The following is a 13,113-nucleotide window of genomic DNA, read 5'->3' on the forward strand; positions in this document are numbered from 1 at the left end:
TTTTCCTATTTAGGAAAAAATATTAAAACTGCAAAAAAAACATTATACGAACCCCAAAAAGAGACGTGTTTGGATGCGCGCTTCGATTGCAAAATAAACAGGTGATGAAGCGACAAGTAGAGGTCATGGGTCACATTCACTAAGTTAACGATTACGATTATACGGCTATTGGTTTTACTGGGTAGTCTCCAAGCAGACGCCACTGTGCATAGCCGACCTAATTTAAAAAGTGCTACTGTCAAAATCAATTTGCGCGGGAAAAGGACGCGGCAGAAAAACAACTTACTTTTAATTTCTTTTGATAGTTAACGCGTCTCTAAAATTAAAGTTTTCGGGTTTATAAATTTTACATAGTGCTTAGTATCATTCTTAAATATACTTGTAGGCTGAGGCAAGAATATTCGAAGATGCTGTATGCTGCTGGATTTTTAACGGTGAGTGTAGTTGCTTTTATGATTTTACTTGCATGGTTTTTTTTAATCATTTTCAAGGAAAAAAACGAATAGGTACTTACTTTAAACAAAGTTGTCAAAGTTTATCATTTATAAATTGTTAATACGTACTTGCATTGAAATACATTAAATGGTGCTACTATTCATTTTCACAGAATTTCGTAATTAATATTTAGCCGAAACCATTGACAGAAAAATTGTGAAGTAAACTGAAAGTAAATTGAAGACAGCAACAAAATTTTCATATTTTTATTACTTACCTATTCTATTACATATTTTTGTCGTGCGTATGCAAAAGCTCCACTTGCTAAACTGTCAACCATCAATGTGGTGAGGAATGAATGATTGACGGTCACGCGTAGTACGGTAGCGAAACCTAGCTGCGGTCAACAATCCTAACAACGGGCTAGATTATGGCTAGATTCCTAATTCTATTTAGTCCGCTAGTTGATTACTTATCAGAAAATATTAAACATATAAAACATATAAAAATAAAAATAGTTTGTTGAGTGATATTAGTAAGAATAACGAATAGAATTAATTAAAATAATTTATAACCAATATAAGTGATAAAGTGCATGACCTGGCGGGTGCAGAGATAATGTGTCTTCGGGGCACCCCCTTGCATGCCTTTATACATGCATACATTGATTTAGATTAAGAAAAGACTGTTAAAGAGCTAATTTTTCCTGCCATCAAACTGTCATGCAGTTTGGCAGATTTAGGGGCTGTTTCACCATCCATTGATTAGCGTTAACTGGCGGTTAGGTGTGATGCCGTCTCTATTTGTTTTGTTCGAATAGACGGAGACGGCATCACATTCAACCGTCGGTTAACGCTAATTAATGGATGGTGAAACAGCCCCTTAAGTATTTAAAAATTCTGTACATTTGAGAAAATACTTAAATAGAAAAAAAGGTATTCTTTTCTTTTATTAATCAAACACAAAATGGTGATGATATACTCAGGTACTTAAAATTTGATCACGTTACATCACGCCGTGTCACACTTTTTAGCACGGAGTGACGTGACGGCCCTCACTACAGAACACGTTGACGTGCTTCAATCTTTGTAATTTTTTGTTTGATTGCCAGAGGAAAAAAAACGTGACCTATATTTTGTAAAATCTAATTCAAATTCAAAATTCACATCATTTATTCAGTGAACAGGCCGCAAAAAGCACTTTTACACGTCATTTTTTAAACTACCAGCGCTTTCGGAAAGACCATCATTGCCAAGAAGAATGCGCGTAAGAAACTCAGCGCACGAAATCGTATCGCAGAAATCCGCATCGTTAGTGTTGAGATGTTATCGTCAGAGCCAATAAAAGTACTTGAATAACAGTTTATTGTTTTATTAGCAGTAGAGCTACAACACAATGGCGTACATAGAAAGTAAAGTAAAGTTGACAGATATGTCAGTGTCACAGACAGTTTTTTAATCAAGACCACAGAGTGCGCATTTAATACTTAACAGTTAGTTCCTGCGATGCGACGTCGAATCGCATCGCAGTTTGTGTGGAGCTGACATGACGACGATGGCTAAGTGGTTAGCACCTGACTACGAAGCTTGAGGTCTGGGTTCGAATCCCGGCCGGGGCAGATATTGTGTGAATAACGAATGTTTGTTCTCGTCTTGGATGTTTAATATGTATTTAAGTATGTATTTATCTATATAAGTATGTTTATCCGTTGCCTAGTTCCATAGTACAAGCTTTGCTAGTGGGACTAGGTCAATTGGTGTCAAGTGTCCCATGATATTTATATTTGATATTATTTAGCTCTTAACCTCCATATACGACATGACGGCTACCTTCTCTTTTATTTGCTTTGTATAATCAATTCTCGGTCTCCCTCTTTTTCGCTTTCCTTCCCCTTTTCCTTATTTATGACATTTATAAACTCATCATGTCGTATAAGATGACCAGTCATTTTCCCTCTCCGATTCACTATTGTTTCCATGAATGTTCTCTTCTCTTCCACTCTTTCCAAAACCTCTACCACTCTACACAAAATGCAGAGAGATGCTAAATCTCTCCGCATAGCCCGTATTCCGTATTACCCGGCTATTGACAAATTGATGTGATATTTATTATTCACGAATTTCATAACATTTTCTAAACTGTTCATCGAATTAAAAACCTTGAACCTTTACCAATCGTTGACCTTCGATGGTTGCTTCCATAAATTTGCATGCTATTTTCATTTTCTCCATTTCTTCGAGAGGGCAGCATTCATTACACAAGTATTAAGTACCAAATACAACGTGTTACTAACTACTCTCTGGACAATGAACGAGTATTAGTTCTTCTCAGTGACGTTCTAATATTGTAAACTATTTACTTAGATGAACATTTAAAAAAATACACCGGGTGTGGCTTGTAACACTAGCAAATAATTTACAGGTGGTGGACCTTGTGCAAGGTCAACCCGGATTGCTACCACCATCTTGCTCGCTAATCCTGCCGTGAAGCAGCAGTGCTTGCACTGTTGTGTTTCGGCGTGGAGAGTAAGACAGCCGGTGAAATTACTGGCACTTGAGGTGTCCCATCTTAGGCCTCTAGGTTGGCAACGCATCTGCAATACCCCTGGTGTCGCAGATGTTTATGGGCGGTGGTGATCTCTTACAATCAGGAGACCCACTTGCTCGTTTGCCATCTAGTCGAATAAAAATAACAAATATCGTACGTAACATTAATTCAACGACTTTTAAGAATAATGGAGTCTAGATTTGTCCCTTTTTTTTTTTGTTAATGTTATTATTTTTTGTACTATTGTACCCCATCTTATGGCTACTTGCTGGAAACACATAAATCTCAAGTTAGCGTTAAGCTCAGTTTAGTAGTGTCAAAATTTATGGAACTGTCAAGCTTAAGCCACGTTTAACTACTAAATCTAGATTTATTTTTTCCTGCAAGACGGCCTTAGAACCCAATTGAAATCGTCTGTCACGCTGCAAACATCAAACATTTTGCTTTACATTGCTTATATTAAATGATATTGTAACGGATAACTCACGTCTTAAAACGAGCTTAGCTCGACATGTTTCGGGCTTATTCGTAGCCCTTCTTCCTAGGAGCAAGTTGCTAGTTCTTCACGAAACTAACCACGTGACGTGACGTGGCGTGGTATGTGATGTGAGTTATCCGTTACAATATCATTTAATATGAGCGAGTCTCACGTTAGTTTCATGTTCAAAATTTACATTCCTTCTTTGAATAAACTCTAAAGTGTAATAAAAAAAAAACTAATTAGGGATTTTTAAAAGTAGCTGAACTAATGTAATTCCGTTTGACGGGTCGATCTATGTTTTAATTGTTTACTTGTCTTATAGGCCACACCCGGTATACTTATATTTCATTATGTATCTAATCTACATACAGGCTGTTCCCGTGCCAGTTCCCGTGAGCTAGCGATAAACGAATTCTTCGCAGACGGACTCGCCGCGGGCAGACGCTAGTTTCAAATAAAATTAGTCCTAAGACAAAATATTATGCAAATGTGTAACGTGTGAGCTTACTAAAGGAACTCATTAACATAATTTAGGCAAGCACGAGATTTTAATTGGATCTTTTTTTGCCGAATTGATACGATATTTACGCAATGTTTGAGTGAAACAGCTCAAAATGTCAACCAGTGTTTCGTCTGAATAATATATAATTGTGATTAGGTAATTAAATCCGGTTGGAAGCTTAAAATAGACAGTAACAATTTAAAAAAATAATAGTAGCGAGAATCATGTGAAAAGGTTTTTTTTTAATATGGCTTATCATTATTTTTTGATAGTTTTTGTACTGTACGAATCTTGATCTTTTTATGTTTTTTTTTTAGAAAAAGTACATTTCAGAAAATATTTTTTGGAATTGTATACACATTTTATAATTTAAATGTACCGGAAAAAAAAGAAGTAAAATTAGTAATGGCCGCAATACGCCTTTAAGGGTTTCTATTGTACCTAGTACGGAACCCTAATGACCCTAATGTTTTTTTATCAGGTCAACGTTAACACGATGGTTTTATTGACTAACAGCCAAGCTTGAATAATAAAGCTGATACACGAATTTTTAATACGAATTTAATCGACCTTTGACGATATTTCGTATAAAGTCACTCTCAGTTATTGCCATAAGTTGATGTATGGTCATAAAACCTATTTATTTTAATCAAACTAATAAAAAAGTCGTATAATTCTCGGGTGTTTATAAAAATAGGTACGTATTTTTTTATTTGATTACGATGTTAAGCGGTTGTCACACGAGTAGGTGAATAATGCTATCCTACTTATATTATTAATGCGAAAGTTTGTGTGTGTGGTGTGTGTGTGTGTATGTGTATGTTTGCTACTCCTTCACGCTAAAACGGCTGGACGGATTTAGATGAAATTTGGTATGTAGATAGCTGGATATCTGGAATAACATTCGCTGCTTAAATACAAAAGGGCCACAAATCAAAAAAAAATATTTTTATTGTAATAGTTGCACGTTAATACTCGTAGCATTTACAATGCAATTATTGCGATTGAAAAAAAAATATATTTTTTTATTTGTGGCCCTTTTGTTCTAAGCAACGAATACAGGCTGCTTATTATGCCAATATTCCCACAGAAATTTGGGGTGGTTGTTTTTAATGCAACGTCAATGAAAACACGGTGTCATCATCCCAGCCTATATACGTCCCACTGCTGGGCACAGGCCTCCTCTCAGAACAAGAGGGCTTGGGCCATAGTTCCCACGCGGGCCCAGTGCGGATTGGGAACTTCGCACGCACCATTGGAATCGCTTCGCAGGTTTGTGCAGGTTTCCTCACGATGTTTTCCTTCACCGCAAAGCTCGTGGTAAATTTCAAATGTAATTCCGCACATGAATTTCGAAAAACTCAGAGGTGCGAGCCGGGGTTCGAACCCACGACCCTCTGCTTGAGAGGCGATAGGTCAAACCACTAGGCCACCACGGCTTCGTAATTTTCGGGAATTCCCACGGGAATTTAGTAATATCCCGGAATTTCAAGTCACTGCTGTATGTATCTAATGATTTACGCGTGCGAAGCCGCGGGTAAACTCTAGTATTATCACGTATTATTATCCATACTATACTATACTATATCCATACTAATATTAAAAGCGAAAGTGTGTGTGTTTGTTTGTATATTGTCCCTCTTTCACGTCGAAACGGAGCGACGGATCGACTTGATTTTTGGCATAGAGTAGAGATAGTTTATGGGCCAGAGAGTGAGTAAATTTCTCTCTGTGTACCTCCTATCGCTTACTATTGTGTTGTGGTGCTCATTAAGAGTCATTCTACGCCGTTAATAATAGAGTCGTGTTCAGATATTTTTGTTCAAATTTTTGCTCAAAAGTTTATGAACTCGACTGTTCTTACAGTCAACCACACCAGCACAAATATCTGGCACAAGAAAGAGTTCATAAATATCATGACACTAGGGCTGGGAGGTGTCAGATATTTAGCACACTCCTCTGTGGCAGATATAAGCAGGTGACTGTACCTACTCGACGATATTTAGAATAATTATCGAAAATACAAAGTGAAATATAATAATAATAATTCATTTATTTCGGGCAACTTGGCCCATACAATAAATACCTTACAGACTAACATACATATTTATAATCAATAATATTTAAAACTAATTTAAATAAAATGTTATTATTATTGAAATATACGCATAGAAAAACCAGAAAAATAAGACCAGCGCTGGGGATCGAACCCAGGTCCTCGGCATTCCGTGCCACGTGCTATACCACTACACCACCAATGGACAGTGATGCAGACACGAATTTATCCTATGCACCACACATCTCAGCTTGTTTGTTTTCTTATTTAGTCACTTAAGCAGCGACACTAGCGACATCTATGCTGTAGCCCTCATCGAGAAACTTTCAGCACTCCATTGAAACTAACCGCTCACCCGGACAAGAGATGTCGTTATTATAATAACAAAGCAATCAATATATATCAATATATATTTAGAATATTCATCAATAATAAAAAAAATAAACAGAAACAATAACTTTGCTCACCCGCGACCTTATGATAGCTACGCTTATGCAAGAAATGTGTGTTCATGCAGTTCCTCCACCTCCACACTGTAAGAACACACACAAATCACACAAACAAACCCATCTATCACCACGACCACACTACATTGACGCGTTTCGAACTCAACTGAGCTCATCTAATAGAGCTACCCAACCGTTCACCATGCTACCAAATGTTAAACATATGAAATGAGTTCTTACAGTGTGGGTGGAGGTCGAGGAACTGCATGAACACACATTTCTTGAAAAAATGTTTCAGTTCAAAGTTCCTCCGCAAAGTAACGTCTTATTCAATAAATTAATTATTCATAATTCGTAAGCACCACCCAGATGTGAACCGGCGACCTCGCCGTCGCCAGTCCGGTCATTAACACGTGAATACTTCTATCTATCCACCAAAGTTGAGGTCGCGCACCCAAGAACATGTCATGTAACGACGGTAACTACCTAGTCTGGGCCCTTCCAACACAAAACAGAAAGGGACAGAAGTCAATCACATGTATGTGCTTCATTTTTAGGGTTTCGGAGCCAAAATGGCAAAAACGGAACCCTTATAGTTTCGCCATGTCCGTCCGTCTGTCTGTCTGTCCGTCCGCGGCTTTGCTCAGGGACTATCAATGCTAGAAAGCTGTAATTTTGCACGGATATTATATTTAAACTATGCCGACAAAATGTTACAACAAAAAATGAAAAAAAAATTTTTTAAGTGTATATCTACCATAGACGTAAAGTGGGGGTGATTTTTGTTTTCTCATCCAACCCTATAGTGTGGGGTATCGTTGGATAGGTATTTTAACCATTAGGGGGTTGCTAAAACGATTTTTCGATTCAGTCATATGTTTGCGAAATATTCAACTTTAAAGTGAAAATTTTCACTAAAATCGAGCGCCCCCCCCCCCCGCTCTAAAATCTAAACTGGTGGGTGGAAATTTTTTATAAAAATCAGGATGGTAGTAAGTATATCAAACTTTCAAGGAAAACTAACGGCTAAGTTTGCTTGAGAATTATTAATAGTTTATGAGTAAATAGCAGCCTAAGGTATAAAATATACCTAAACTTGGAAGATTCCATATAAAATACGAAATCCTTAGAAAAATATTACTTAATTTTTTCGTAATGGCTACGGAACCCTATTTTGGACGTGTCCGACACGCTCTTGGCCGGTTTTTTATACCTACGCTCGGCAGTCACTCTAAGGTTGTCAACTATGGCTTATGCACCAAAAAACTATCGTGGTAGTGGCACTCGCATCTAGTTGTTTGACTTATTGTTGAGAATGAAACGGGAGGAATGGAAATATAATTTAATAATAACTAAAATATTTTAATTTTAATATCATTGCTGGTAGCTTAAAAAAAACCGAATTGATAACCTCCTCCTTTTTTGAAGTCGGTTAAAAAGACAACTCACCGTTTAATGTTGAATTTAAACAACCGTCCACTGAACAGTTATGTATCATAATAACTTCTTTTTTTTGTTGCTCCATTATTGCAGAAAAAAGTTCACAGACGCGTGTCTCAAGCGGAGGCACTCGCGCTCGCACTGGTCCCAACCGGTCCGAGATATCGTGTCCGTGAGCAGTGTCTATGTGTGCGTTGCTCGAGCGCACTTTGTATGTAGATTGACATCTGTACCTATCTGTTTTGTGCTTCCAACGACCTTTCCTTTTCTTTATATATTTTTTTATCTCGTGCCTGTGACGAAAGATCTTCTTGGACCAGCTCATTTTCTGAGTAGTCTGTGGACCAGCCACACCCAAGCTATCGAATCGACCCACAAACGTCATAAAAATTATAATTTTATACACATTAATATAATGTTGACGAGATTTTTACAAAACCTATATTATTGCGACCTTGGCCGTTTCACAATTAACGCAATTAAAAATAAAATAGGTGGTTATACATTTAAAAAGATTGGCGTCTAAGGCGGTATCACACTGATGCAGAATCCCGCTGCGGTGCGCAGTAGTTTTTAACTTTGACTGTAGAATATTGATTTGTATAAAAAAAATAATGGTACTTGAAATTTTCACAGATTATGTATTACTATGGCCGCTATAACAGCTAATACTTAAAACAGAATAAAATAAATATTTAAGGGGGGCTCCCATACAACATACGTGATTGTTTTGCCGTTTTTTGGTTGATATTAATTACGGCAACAGGTTAGATGCTTGAAATATTCACAGAATCTTTAGTCGTATAATCACTTTAAATATTTAAGGGGGCCCATACAACTAACTTGATTTTTTGCCGTTTTTTCTATTGTCTAATGTTGTATAGATAATGATACGGAAATCCTCGTGCGCGTGTACGACTCGCATTTGACCGGTTTTTTTCCCAGGATACCACCCAATTTTAATGATGTAATTTTTTTTAATGTATGATGACCCCGATGGTCCCAAAGGAAGACCAGCGCCGTTCGCAAGACCGGCAGATTGCTGATTTGGGACCATTTCGTGGCATACATAAAAGTATATTTTTCTTTATTTTATTTTTCCATTGTTCTTATGTTTGTCACGAATAAATGTTTCTTTCTTTCTTTCTTTCTTTCTTTCAATTTCGTCACTACGCAGCGAGATGTGGCGACAGTGTGATGAGCGCCTTAATATTATGCGTGACCTTTTTGTTTTTGTGAACCCGCCAAAGTTATGATTATAAAGCAATTAGTTATTCGTCTACGAAAACCAATTTAATTTTAATTTAATATTTTGGGGAAAACATACACTTATGTCAAGATAAAGCGACTACTGAATTAATTATAAGGCATTTACATACTGATGATATGCAATTAAATTTATACCATGAAGGTGCTGATGTTGATTGCCTTATTGCTGTCTATGGCAGTGGCTTTAAGTAAACATTTTCATAGCTACCAAACAGCTCACTAAAGGAATGTGCATTCGAGTAAACGCTTCATCTTTCTTTCTTGCCAAATGATACCTCATATCGCATACATATATAGGTCAATTGGTGTCAAGTGGCCCATTATAGTTAGTTATTTATATGTTGAAAACCAGCCCCTAAGGGTGAGAAAATTAAACAGGGGGAACACTTCGTGTAGTTTTGGCAATTGGTACAGTTATACCATGCAGTATCCAGATGAACATTCGTTTCATTTTAGTAAAAATGAAAATTATTCGAAGGCGTACGGTCAGTCAGTTGTCCAAATAGAGCCATATATATGATATGGCGCTAAATACTCAACACTCACATTTGCAATCTCGAATAGCGGATCGAAACTAATATATTTGGTGCCTTAAAAATGATATTCCTACATATACAAATATAAAATTAACTAAAACGGGCTTCCTCTTCCAAAGGCAGCGCAGCGCGGGGCATTGTACCTAAGACGCTAGCGGCGTTGCCTCGTTGCACTGCAAGGCTCAGTCTTTGGGCGAAGAAAAAGCCTGCTCTTTGGTCGCCAGATACGCCGATTAGTTTGTCCGACACTTCTTTCATAAATATATACAAATTACCTACTATTACATATTATATGGTCGAGAAACAATCTATACTATGCCTATACGCCATTTAAAACTTAACGGTAAAATTTGCACATGTTTTTAAATGAAACAACGAAACTAAAATTGTGTTAACTTCTATAATAAAAACAATAAATACCGCTAATACATGTAAATGTAGATATTTTTAGTCCATTTGTGTTCGAAATACTGCGAAACGTGTGTTACAATTTGACCGTTAATTCAAACCTTAATACGGAGATAGCCTAGGGCAGTCGAGTATAAAAAATGTAACTGGATGACAGTTTGGCAAAGCTGGTGCTGCGAGCGAAGTATTGCGTACGAAGACATACTCTATTTATCTCAAGCTTCTCTCGGTCAAAGTCTAAGAACTTAAAGTCACTAAACTCGGCCGTCTAGACAGAGTAACGATGAGGTGCGGTGCGGGGGAGAGGGGCGTGGCCGACTGTGAGCGGTTGCTTGCTAGGCGCGACTGTGGCCGCATCATCAAAAAGAAACAGAACGCCACCGCCGCGCGGCAATTCGCTTTTTAATTCCCGACAATCGCGACTCGGTATAAGTGTGAACTAAGGCATCGATATTAAGTAATATCTACTTACAAACTAAACAAAATTACGACTTCATCGTATTACTTACTTCTTTTATTCATCATCGTCATCATTATTACGACTTCACAAAAATGTTATGAAACCCTTCTTCTGCGACCTTCTAGAGTCCAATGTTATCCTGAATGGACTATAAGCAGTTATGAATGCAGGTACATAATTATACCCACATTAATTTTTACAAACCTTATATAGGAACGTACTTGCATATTACTACTTTTTGTGACAACCCTGAACATTCGTTTCACAAAAGGCCGTTCGACAACAGATGCAGCCGCAAGTCTCATGAAGTACATTTATGATGCATGGGAAAATTCGCAAGATCAAGGATATTTTGCGACCCTCCAAGGCCTTCGATTGCGGGAGCATGAGACGCTTATCCGCAAACTTCAACACTATGGACTTTCAGCTAAAGCACTTAACCTGGTTAAGTCTTATCTCAGCCAAGAATTCAAAAAGTGGACATAAATAGAACGCAGTCAGCTGGCTCAGCGGTGAAGCTTGGAGTTCCACAAGGCTCCATTTGGGTCCATTTCTCTTTCTAGTATATATAAATGACCTGCCCCACTTGCTAGAACAGAAATGTAACATAGTATTGTTTGCAGATGATACTTCTTTGATATTCAAATAAACAGGCAACAAGAAGATCCAACCCACATCAATGAGACTTTAGCAGAGGCGCTAAACTGGTTCACCGCTAACAATTTATTACTAAATGCAGCTAAAACTAAGTGTATAAAATTTTCGTTGCCTAATGTGAGACAGTTTGAAACAACTATTTCCTTAAACGGAGAGAATCTGAAACTTGTGCATGAGACTGTTTTTCTTGGTCTTACGTTGGATCGTAATTTACAATGGAGCCCGCATATTTCTGGTCTTGCTGGTAGATTGAGCTCTGCCGCCTATGCTGTACGAAGAATCAGACAATTTACCAACGTTGAAACTGCCCGGCTAGTTTATTTCAGTTATTTTCACAGCATAATGTCCTATGGTATGCTGATTTGGGGCAAGGCAGCCGACATAGAAACTATCTTCATTCTACAGAAGAGGGCAGTCCGGTCTATCTACAACCTTGGCTCCCGAGATTCACTAAGAGAACGCTTCAAGGAGATAAACATCCTCACAGTAGCTTCACAGTATATACATGATGTGATATTGTATACACACAAGAATATCGAGTCCTTTAAAAAAGTGTCAGACGTACATGATATCAATACTCGTAATAAGCACAAGCTTGCCGTTCCAAAATTCCGTTTACGGAAAGTAAGCAAATCTTTTGTGGGAAACTGTGTGAGATTTTACAATAAAGTTCCTGTAGAAGCATGGAAATTGCCACACAACTCTTTTAAAGAATACATAAAGAGTGCACTTCTGAAGAAAGCTTACTATAAAGTTGAGGAGTACTTATGTGATGATGCGACATGGCCTAAACTGAAAGCCGATGAAATTTAGGATGTTGATGTGTGATGTGATGTATTCGTGTTTGTGTATGTGTGTGTTTTTATGTCGGTGTATAAATAAGTGTTGTGAAGTGTGACTTGGCAGTGTCCCGGCGCATTTCGTGTCTAGTTTCTGGTTCTGTTGCCGTTGTCCACGTTGCAGAATTTAATTTAAAAATATTTATTGGTTTGACATTTGGAGACCTTATACATCTCCATTTCTTTATTTTAATAATTATTTTAAGTTTTTGACATTGGAGGCTTTTTACACCTCTGAAGATTGTATAATTTGGTTAATTAAATTAGTTTACTTTGACATTCAGAGACTATATACATCTCTGAATTATTTAGATTAGGAATTTTATTTATTGTTAACTCAGGGACTTTCTACATCCCCTTGCTATATAGTAATTTTATTATTAACTCAGGGACTTTATACATCCCTTGCTATATTTAAGGCTGTATATTGTTAAGCTTATGGATTTTAAACGTGTATATTTTTAGTTTAATTTCTAGTCACAGGCCCGCGACGTCGAAGCTCCCAAGACGATCCCATAGAGCTTATGGGAACGGAAGCAATACCATGCACTCGGTACCGCTCTGCTTTCAGAGCATGACATGAGTTCGTGTGAGCTAACTTTGGGGCGGCAGACGTGAGCTTGCCTTCGGAATCCAAAAGTTTAATGGTTACTTGACCTGAAATGTAAATTCAGAATTAAATATTATTATTATAATTTTTTTTTTTTAAATTATGACGGTGGAAGCAGTCTACACTTCCACTGAACGTAGATTATAGTTTAGAGTTTAGTTTTGTAACTAAGGGACCCCATACATCCTGTATTATTATTATTATTATTTTGTATTTTCTTTTATTTCATTGTATACTGTAGTTTTAAGTATTTTATTTGTAATTATTTTATGTTGAAAAAATGACTTTCTGCCAGTTTCTCTTGCGGCGCATTCTTCTTGGCAATGATGGTCTTTCCGAAAGCGCTGGTAGTTTTAAAAATGACGTGTAAAAGTGCCCATTGCGGCCTATTTACTGAATAAATGATTTTTGATTTTTTGTTTTTTTT

At 37.2% G+C, this 13,113-nt stretch overlaps 1 protein-coding gene across 1 annotated transcript in view; it reads left to right on the forward strand.

Annotated features, from left to right (window-relative positions):
* The first annotated feature begins 124 nt into the window (after positions 1-124).
* Positions 125-13,113, forward strand: part of LOC141442800 (larval cuticle protein LCP-17-like) — a 52,171-nt gene continuing 39,182 nt past the window's right edge. Inside the window, exon 1 of the mRNA XM_074107922.1 lies at positions 125-434. The gene's annotated coding sequence lies outside the window, so the exon portion shown is untranslated. The remainder of the gene's footprint in view (positions 435-13,113) is intronic.

Source organism: Choristoneura fumiferana, chromosome 26 (assembly GCF_025370935.1).
Source record: "Choristoneura fumiferana chromosome 26, NRCan_CFum_1, whole genome shotgun sequence".
In the NCBI taxonomy this organism is placed as follows: domain Eukaryota; kingdom Metazoa; phylum Arthropoda; class Insecta; order Lepidoptera; family Tortricidae; genus Choristoneura; species Choristoneura fumiferana.